This window comes from Canis aureus, chromosome 18, assembly GCF_053574225.1.
Source record: "Canis aureus isolate CA01 chromosome 18, VMU_Caureus_v.1.0, whole genome shotgun sequence".
NCBI classification, from domain to species: Eukaryota; Metazoa; Chordata; class Mammalia; order Carnivora; family Canidae; genus Canis; species Canis aureus.
In genome coordinates, this window is record NC_135628.1 from 26,682,098 (window position 1) to 26,691,320 (window position 9,223).

Consider the following 9,223-nt stretch of genomic DNA (forward strand, 5'->3'; position numbering starts at 1 on the left):
ATAAGTTAGAAGCAGATAAAACAAAACTAATTTTGAAATAAAGCCCCAGTGTCTCCTATAGCTTGCATGTAAATTTCCTGGGCAATATTAGCAATAGAGATGTTATTACTAATATAAAACAAAAGATATAAGAATAGGCAATTGTTATTTTAAAAGGAAGTAGACATGCAAAAGAGGAAGATGTGAGGTTAAAGGAAACAATGGAATCAAAAATGATAGTGAGAAAGCTAAGAAAGAAGGAAAATAAGCTGATAAAGATTTTTAAATTATTTTTAAACTGTAAAACTCTGCAGTATAGATGTCCCTCTTATGGTTTATACATTGAGACAAAAACTAAAGCAATGTGTTATATCTTCACATGGCTCTGCTCACAGTAGTCAGATAACTTGCTTCCCTTTTTCTGTGTACACAGTTACTTAAACTTAAAGATTGCTCTCACGAAAATACCACTGCAGTAGTGGTTGGGTATCTGTGTGACAAGATATTGTGTAGTTATTTCATATGTAATACACACACAATCCGATGAAACGTTAAATCATTTTACTTTATTAACTTGTGTAAAAAAATCGCTACATCAAAAACAGGAGACACAGTACAGTTCTAATTTGGGCTCTTGGAGTTCAAAAACGAGCATAGCATGGCAAGTAAGGGGGATTGTTCTATACTTACAATGTAGAGAATTAGAAGCAGATATGGAGTGCTGTCAAAGATAAACAATGGCAGACACTAGTTAAAAGAGTGAAGACATATTTTAATCAGTAATAACTATTGCAGTAGGGAAAAGAGTCCAGCATGAGTTGAACTCAACTTCAAATTCTATGGGGTGATGAGGTGTTTTAAAAGGAGAGTAGGGAAAGGAGCCAGCAGGGGCTCAATAGAATTTTTCAATTACAAAGAGTGGGAAGGGAAGATTTGGTCTATGTGAAATCCAAGTTAGGTTCCTATACTCTCAAAGAGACTAGGAGACAGGGGCTCTATCTTCACATGTGGGCTGGAACAAACAGTGAATTCTTTTGGTTGCCATGAGTTTTCTTACACAGGTACTTTAAGGGGACTAAGGTAATCCTAGCAATGCAGCCTTAAGCTGTTAGAAACTGTATCAGTGCTCATTTAAGTCTTTATAGGTTGAAGCATAGTTAAGAAGACTCAAAGGAACCTGACTAAAGCTTGGTCAAGGAAGAATCTTTGTCAGTGCTAAGGAGAAATGTGCCTGGGAGGTCTCTCAAGACTTGACATCTGAAACTCTTGAAGGTGACGTAAGAGTATTCCCGGAAGACACAATAGGGAAATTAATGAGCTAAATATAGTGAGGATATGTGGCTTTTGCGGTGGCAGGAAATGAGGTTGAAAGGTATTCAGGAGTGACATGGTACCACGCTATTGAGTTTGGATTTTGTCCCATAGTCCAGTGCTTCCCAAAGTATGGGGCTTATCTATAGATGATATTTTTTTTTTGGTACAAGAACACAGCATTAAATCATAATTAAATCACACAATAAAAAATAATTTTCTTTTCAATTATCGTTTAACTGATCTAATTTAAGGAGAAAGTCTTAGGTTGATACTAATATGTGTGTTAAATGGTATTTGCTAATCAGTCCTTTTAATAAAGAAGTAGATTTCTGTTAAAATTCAATTTTTCATTGAATTTTCAAAAATCTATTTCTTTTTTAACATCTGGTGGTTTTAGTAACTTTTAGTAACTATGAATTTATAATATGATCTTTTAAACACATTTAAGTTAAAAGAATCCTTCCATTTATTTTATAGATTTAATTAATCTATTTATTGGAGAGAGAGAGCATGAGCAGCAGGATGGTTAGAGGGGGAGCGGGAGGGAGAGAGAGAATCTCAAGCAGACTCTGCAGAGAACATGGAGCCTGCCACAGGGCTCGGTCTCACGACCCTGAGATCATGACTTCAGCCAAAACCAAGAGTCAGATGCTTAACCACCTGAACCCTAAGAATCTTAAATATATTTAAAGACAAATATTAAACATAGCAGCAGTAGGAAGAATCAAGATGACTCCTTTGCTTTTGGGTTACTCAAAGAAGACATGGTGGTGTTATTAACAGAAGAGTTACAGGAAAATAGCCAGAACAAAGCAAGAAAATAAAACTGAGAATAAGTTCCTCGTCTCTTATTACTGAATGTCCAACAAAGTTTATTTAGACCTATTGTCTTCCAATATCCCATTACTTTAAGGTCATACCCAACACACCTTCACATTCTCTGCTATACAGCCAATAAAAACAAGTCATAAAAAGCGCTGTATTTGTAAAACCTGCTTTCTCACTGGATTGCTTCACTTATAGTGTGCTCAGATTACTTTTTCTTCTGCCAGGCATTAATTCTAGGTTATATCTTTGCTTCTTGTTGTAGTTTGGTCTTGGCCTCAATATCAAGATTTTCTTTGATCTTTATTTTACTTGCACCTCTGAGCACTTCTGGAATACTATATACAGCCAAGCTCTAGACCCTTGTGTCTCAGATGCTGGCACCAGCACACCTCCAATAAAAGATTGTCTTTTATATGTACCATGTCCCTCACAGGATTATCTCTCTCTCTTGCATGGGGGCTTGGAATTGGGACTTTACGAAATATGTGGATCATGCACTAAGGTATCCAAGGTCAAGAATGCCAAAGTTGGGGTGCCCAGGTTGCTCAGTCAAACATCTGCTTTCAGCTCAGGTCATGATCCCGAGGTCCTAGGATCAAGCCCTGCATTAGGCTCCCTGGTCGGTGTGGTGTCTGCTTCTCCCTTTCCCTCTGCTTCTCCCCCTGCTTGTGTTTGCTCTCTCTCCCTCTCTCTCTGTCAAATAAATAAATACAATATTTAGGGAAAAAAAATAATGCCAAAGTTTTCTTCGTCTCTGGATATCAGGCAGCCATTTTCCTTTTTTGGAGTAGTTAAGAGCAAAATCTCTCTTTTGGAGCAAGAACTCAAACTTTTTGTTTCTTCCTTTTGAAATGGATATCTTTTCCTTTTGAGTTTCTCTTTGAGGCATGCATCTGAAGTTATTCTGTTTATCTTCTGAGATGCTGTGCTTTATCATATCAAAAATATATACTAGGTACTAGATACATAGTACACATCCTTGATGGTTTGATCCTGCTGAATGCCTGTGGGGAGGGCAGTTTTTTTTTTTTTAATTTTTATTTATTTGTGATAGTCACAGAGAGAGAGAGAGAGAGAATGAGGCAGAGACACAGGCAGAGGGAGAAGCAGGCTCCATGCACCGGGAGCCTGACGTGGGATTCGATCCCCGGTCTCCAGGATCGCACCCTGGGCCAAAGGCAGGCGCCAAACCGCTGCGCCACCCAGGGATCCCAGGAGGGCAGTTTTCTTTTTAATCAATAGGCCCTTTCAAATTGAGTCTTAGGATAGAATTGTCTTTAAGTGAAAAATTAGCAACATCATATTTTCAATTCATCATACATTATTTGTAATTAAATAAAGTACTTCAGGTTTTCTTATGATTTTTCAACATTTTTGGAAATTTTGTTACATTTGGAGATATAGTAATACATGTACATTTTAAGATAAGTACAGTTTTAAAATTTCATATGAAACTTTTAGGTGTAATTAAACCCAAGAATAGGTGCTCCTTTCTTCTAATAATCTACTTTTTAATTATGGACTTCCTTTTAGTGATTTTTACATAGGTACCCAAGAATTAAAGGCCTGCAAATGGATTAGACTTATTAATCAAATACTTACTTCCTATAACATGTATTTAAAAAATTTGTCTTGGAATATTTTGTTAACTTTAACACTTCCAGTTTTTTAAAAAGATGAGTCATTTCCTCTGTCTGGGGCATGACTGTGAGTGGTAAAAGTCTGGGTAAATATGTTAAGGTCTCAGGCATTTGTTAGAGTACAGGATCCAAGTTTAGTTTCGAATTTCAGCTTGACTTTGAAATCAGGTGATGATGTTATTCAGAAAAAGCAATGAAGGAATGGCTGATTTAGTAGGTAAAATTTTAACTCTTTCTCCTGTAATTATCTCTAGTAGAAACAGGTGATATCCCAAGCCTTGGGTTTTTGAAATTCTCTTCCATAAGTGTAATGAGCCTAAATTCTTACTAAGGCATACCTTCTTTGCTTTATCTTTGGTCAATTTTGGTCAATAGGATAAGAATGTAAGTTGAAGAGTGATGTAATACCTGTAACAAAAAGGATGTTAAAGAATACTTATATGTCTATTCTAATCATTAACACAGCATTTTACCAGAACAAATGTGGCCTTCAGCTATCGTGTATAATAGCTATTGAGACCTTGACGGGGCACCTGGGTGGCTCAGTAGTTGAGCGTCTATCTTTGGCTCACCTCAAGATCCCAGGGTCCTGGGATCGAGTTCTGAATCAGGCTTCCACAGGGAACCTGCTTCTCCCTCTGCCTATGTCTCTGCATCTCTCTCTGTTCATGAATAAATGAACAAAATCTTTTTAAAAAATAGGTATTGAGGCCTTGAGAAACTTACTCAGTTTCTTTCAGCCTCAGGATTATCAGCTGAGCAAAGAGGAATTATAATACCTTCTTATTTATCATGAAGATTCAATTAAAAAGTTTATTGAATGTGGTAATATTTGTAAAATGCTTCAGATGTCACCTAGCATATAGTTGGGGTTGTTTTCACTCCAAGTTCCCTATTCCATCCCCCTGTCCTTCCTTGGAAGAGAGAGAAAATGTTTTTCTTCAAAAGTCATCCATTTCTTGATGGAAGATGATAATGTGTTAAAATCTAAGATGAGTGATAGGTAGTAATAGAAAATGATGGATAATGGCAAATATTAAACAGATTAGGATCTGGATAAAATACTAGACTCCATTAGCTAAGATAGTCTTCTGCATTCATGTGTGTTACACACATGATAAAGTAGAGCAATTTTTAACTGCTTAGTAGTTAGAGAACACTATTTGGAAAGCTCTTGATAAGTTCTTAGATGAGGTCAGTTTTTGCAGCTATGTGTTGGCCTTACCAAGGCTTCATGAATCATGTGTGATGTAAAGATAAGATTCTATACAGTGGAACAGAGGAAAACAGAATTAAGAAATAGGAGGGATGAGAATAGGAACAAAGTAGAGGCAACAGGAGATGTAATAAAGTTGTCATATGAATAACAATACTTTCCTCATGAACTATTAAAATTACTAGACTCTTAGAATGCTTGTTGTGAGTGGGGTTTTGGAGGTACCAGAAAAATAAAAAAGTAGACTCTAGCAGGATAATAATAACTGTTACAGGGAGAATTTGGAGCATTGAATTCAAACTAATGATTTGAATGAGAGTCATTTGGGTCTCTGTATGTGAGTCTCTGTTGATGTTTGCTTTATACATGATCACGTGACATTTCATCAATACATAGAGTGTTATGGTTCATGTTACTGTATGTATGACACTTTATGATATAATATCCTATTCAAATTATTTTGAAATAGAAATATGATGTTCTTAGTTTTTTGTAGTAAATGTATTTTCCATATATGAAGCAAAATTCTCTAACAGAGTTCTAACTCCCAGTTACACCTTTGATGAAGTTATATTCTCCTACCTGACAACAAGGAGAGCTAGTAATGGACATCCCACCCTTGTTCCTAGTTACCAGCATTTTAATAATGTTTATTCTTTGCTATACTCATGAAAATTCTTCTATAATTTTTAAAAACTTACATATATATATACTCTTGTAGGGACAGACATACTCAAATAGCCAACAAGGCTATCAAATGGAAAGAAAAAAAATAGTAGTGGAATGAGAAAAAGCTGTTGCAAAGGGTGACTTTTGGAAGAAAGAAAGGAATGATTGACTTTCAATGCCATAGCCAATTATCACTTATTTATGTATACATCATCAAAGATATTTGACTAGTGTTTAAAAGGATGTGCATTTTCATATAATATTTAAATCAATCAAAAGAAAGTGATAAGTGTTGTATTTTTATTCTGAATTTTAACAGATCTTTGTGACAAAGGCACAATTTTTATACATAAAGATAGTATAGAACATGGCATGTGCTTTCTTTTTCACTGCCACTGCTCTAGCTCCAATGAGGAGCTTCTGGGTTTCTGTGACAGTCTCCTAGTGGCCTCTCTGTCTCTAATATTTTTCTCCTCTGATCTAATCTTTGTGACTTTGTGAATGTTTGTAAAGTTACCACATTGCTATTACAATTAAAACAAAAACACCTTACAAGATTTATTGTTCATCAATCTCCTTTGTTTATCCACACAGACATATTTGCAGTTCATTACATGTGTGCTGTGGATGCTGTCTCATCTTTGGGCTCTTTGTAAGCCATCTGAACATTTCTTCCCCATCTCCCTGTCATTTGCCCCTTCACTTTTTTTAAAATCCCAGTATACAGTTCCTTTCTTTTGGGAAATCTCTACAAGCCCTCAAGAGAGTTAACAATAGCTACTCATTGTTAAGCATTAGAGAGGGACTAGAGATGTCTTCACTCAGAAGGTAACATCTGAATTGAGTGTTGAAGGACTGAAAGGTCAGGCTGCTGAAGAACAGAAGGAGGTTTTAGGCAGGAGAAATGATCTCAGTTAATATAAATGGGAGACATAAAGGATCAAAGGAAGTCAAAGGAGCAAATGATAGTTTGGTAGAATGTAGGATGGTGAGGCAGAGAATGAGGGGAGGTTGTTAAAAATTCAGTATGCCAGATTATAAATGGGTGATGGGTATTAAGGAGGACACTTGTGAGGAGCACTGAATGTTATCTGTAAGTGATGAATCACTAAATTCTACTCCTGAAACCAACATTACATTATATGTTAACTAGAATTTAAATAAAAACTTAAAAAAAGAGAACGCCAGATTGTGATGCGTATAAAGAGGTTTTAATGCCTAACCAAGAAGTTTCAACTTATATAGTCCACTGATTTTCATTGACAGAAATTTTAAATTTGCATCATGAGGCAACATGATTAGACAGATTTTAGAAAGATTATTTTGTCAGAAATTGAGGAGAGAGGGTTAGTAAAAGGCTGAGAATGGTAGCTGGGAGACAAGTTTTTGAGTAGATACAAATGAAAGAACCCTCATATTTGGGGAGAAATAAAATACTCTTAAAAAGTAAAATACTTGGTAGCATAGGAAAGAATTATATGAAAAATACAGGTAATAAAAGCTCATAGGTTTTCAAGAAATGTATTTTTTTTCTTTAAGCTTTGAGAGGAATTTATTAAAGGGGATATTAGATGATGACAGCATATTGGTTGGGGTTGTGACTGGAAACCAAATTCAACTCAAATGATTCAGATAAGAGACATTGATGCAATAGTTCTTAACCTTAGCTGTACATTGGAAACACTTGGGGAGCTTTAAAAAATACTGATGCCTGGATCCTGCCCTTAGAGGTTCTCTTTTAGTTGGTCTGGTTTGTGGCCTGGCCACTGGGATTTTTCAAAGCTTCCCAAAGCTGATTTTAAAATGCAGCCTGAGTTGACAACCACTACTTTAATGAAAGGATGTTTTCAGAAGTGTGGGCAGTGTTAAGAAATAAAGGATGATAAGATATTGGAGACTAGTAACAGGGGAAATATTACCACACTTATGGCCAAGGAACAAAGGAAACAATAGATTGACCCAGTGAGAGCTGGACAAGTGAAGAAGGGGTCATTTTACCAGGACTGCAGCTACTTTCAGACACTTTTTTTTTTTCATAAAATCTATTTTTTTAAGATTTTATTTATTTATTCATAGAGACAGAGAGAGAGAGGCAGAGACACAGGCAGAGGGTGAAGCAGGCATCATACAGAGAGCCTGACTGGGACTCGATCTAGGGTCTCCAGGATCACGCCCTGGGCTGCAGGCGGTGCTAAACCGCTGCGCCATGGGGGCTGCCCGACTTTCAGACACTTAATGCTAGAGCAGGATTATATATACAGACATATTTCTTTTTTCTTGCTATATGTAAATATATACACAAAGAGATATATTTTAAAGGATCAGCTCATGAGATTATGGGGGCCAGTAAATCAAAATTCTGCAGGGTGGGTCTGTAGACCGGAGACCCAGAAAAAGCCTATGTTGCATTTCAAGTCTGAAGGCTGTCTGCTGGCATAACTACCTTTTATTTGGGGAAAGTCAGTATTTTGTTCTATTCAGGCCTTCAGCTGATTGACATTATGGAGAACAATCTGCTTTACTTGAAGTCCACAATTTAAATGTTTATTTCCTCTAAAAATCATCATGCGGGTGCCTGGGTGGCTCAGTTGGTTAAGCATCTGCCTTTAGCTCAGGTCATGATCCCAGGGTTCTGGGATCAAGACCTACATCAGGCTTCCTGCTCAGCAGGGAGTCTGCTTCTCTCTCTCTCTCCCTCTGCCCCTCCCTCCTGCTTATGTGTGTGTGCTCTCTCTCTCAAATAAATAAATAATATCTTTTTAAAAATAATTAAAAATCATCTCATACAAATATCCAGAATCATGTTTACTCACATATCTAGGTACTGTGGCCAGCCAAGTTGACACATAAAATTACCCATCATATAAGGAGGGTTTGGAGAAGTAGGTCAGTATCTTTTACTTTCCTCTCTCTTGTTTTGTCTAAAGAGCCTCTCAAGGAACAGAGAGAAGAATGGATAATGGATATGAAGGAGAAAATGGGAAATATTCTGCATATACCACCTACTCACTTACAGCCTTGACCTTTATTCTGGAAATGCCTTTTTTATTGTTAGAATTACAGTTTGGTTAGGTGGAGGAATATTATGACATATTTGAGTTTAGTTTCTAAAAAACTATACTAATGTTTTAGTCATTTCTAAAATTATAGTCTAATGAAATTTTCTGAGATGTTTCTTTTTCTACTAGAATAACATAAGGAGGCTCCTGTCACAAGCATAAACGTGTGTGTGTGTATGTTTTAAGTAAAATATGGAACGTTTCATGAATTTACATGTCATTCTTGTACAAGGGCCTTGCTAATCTCTGTATCATTCCAATTTTAGTATATATGCTGCTGAAGCAAGCACATTAATGTGATTTTTATTAAACAATAAAAGCAGTACTGCAATTCATTCTCAATTTAAAAGGAAAGACTTTCTTTTTAGATTTTATATTAGATAGTATCAGTTTTTTCAGATTTGTTTCTCAGATTAAAAAATTATTGTATATTATGTATTTTGAATAATCAGAAAGGAAATGTATAAATAAATATGGGTATATAATATAAGGATGTAAAGGGTATTTGCTATACAATC

At 36.0% G+C, this 9,223-nt stretch overlaps 1 non-coding gene across 1 annotated transcript; it reads right to left on the minus strand.

Annotated features, from left to right (window-relative positions):
* Positions 1 to 8,891: 8,891 nt before the first annotated feature.
* On the minus strand, positions 8,892 to 8,995 carry LOC144289263 (U6 spliceosomal RNA). Its single transcript, XR_013357238.1, has one exon. It is a non-coding gene; the product is annotated as a U6 spliceosomal RNA (small nuclear RNA).
* Between the last annotated feature and the right edge of the window lie 228 nt (positions 8,996 to 9,223).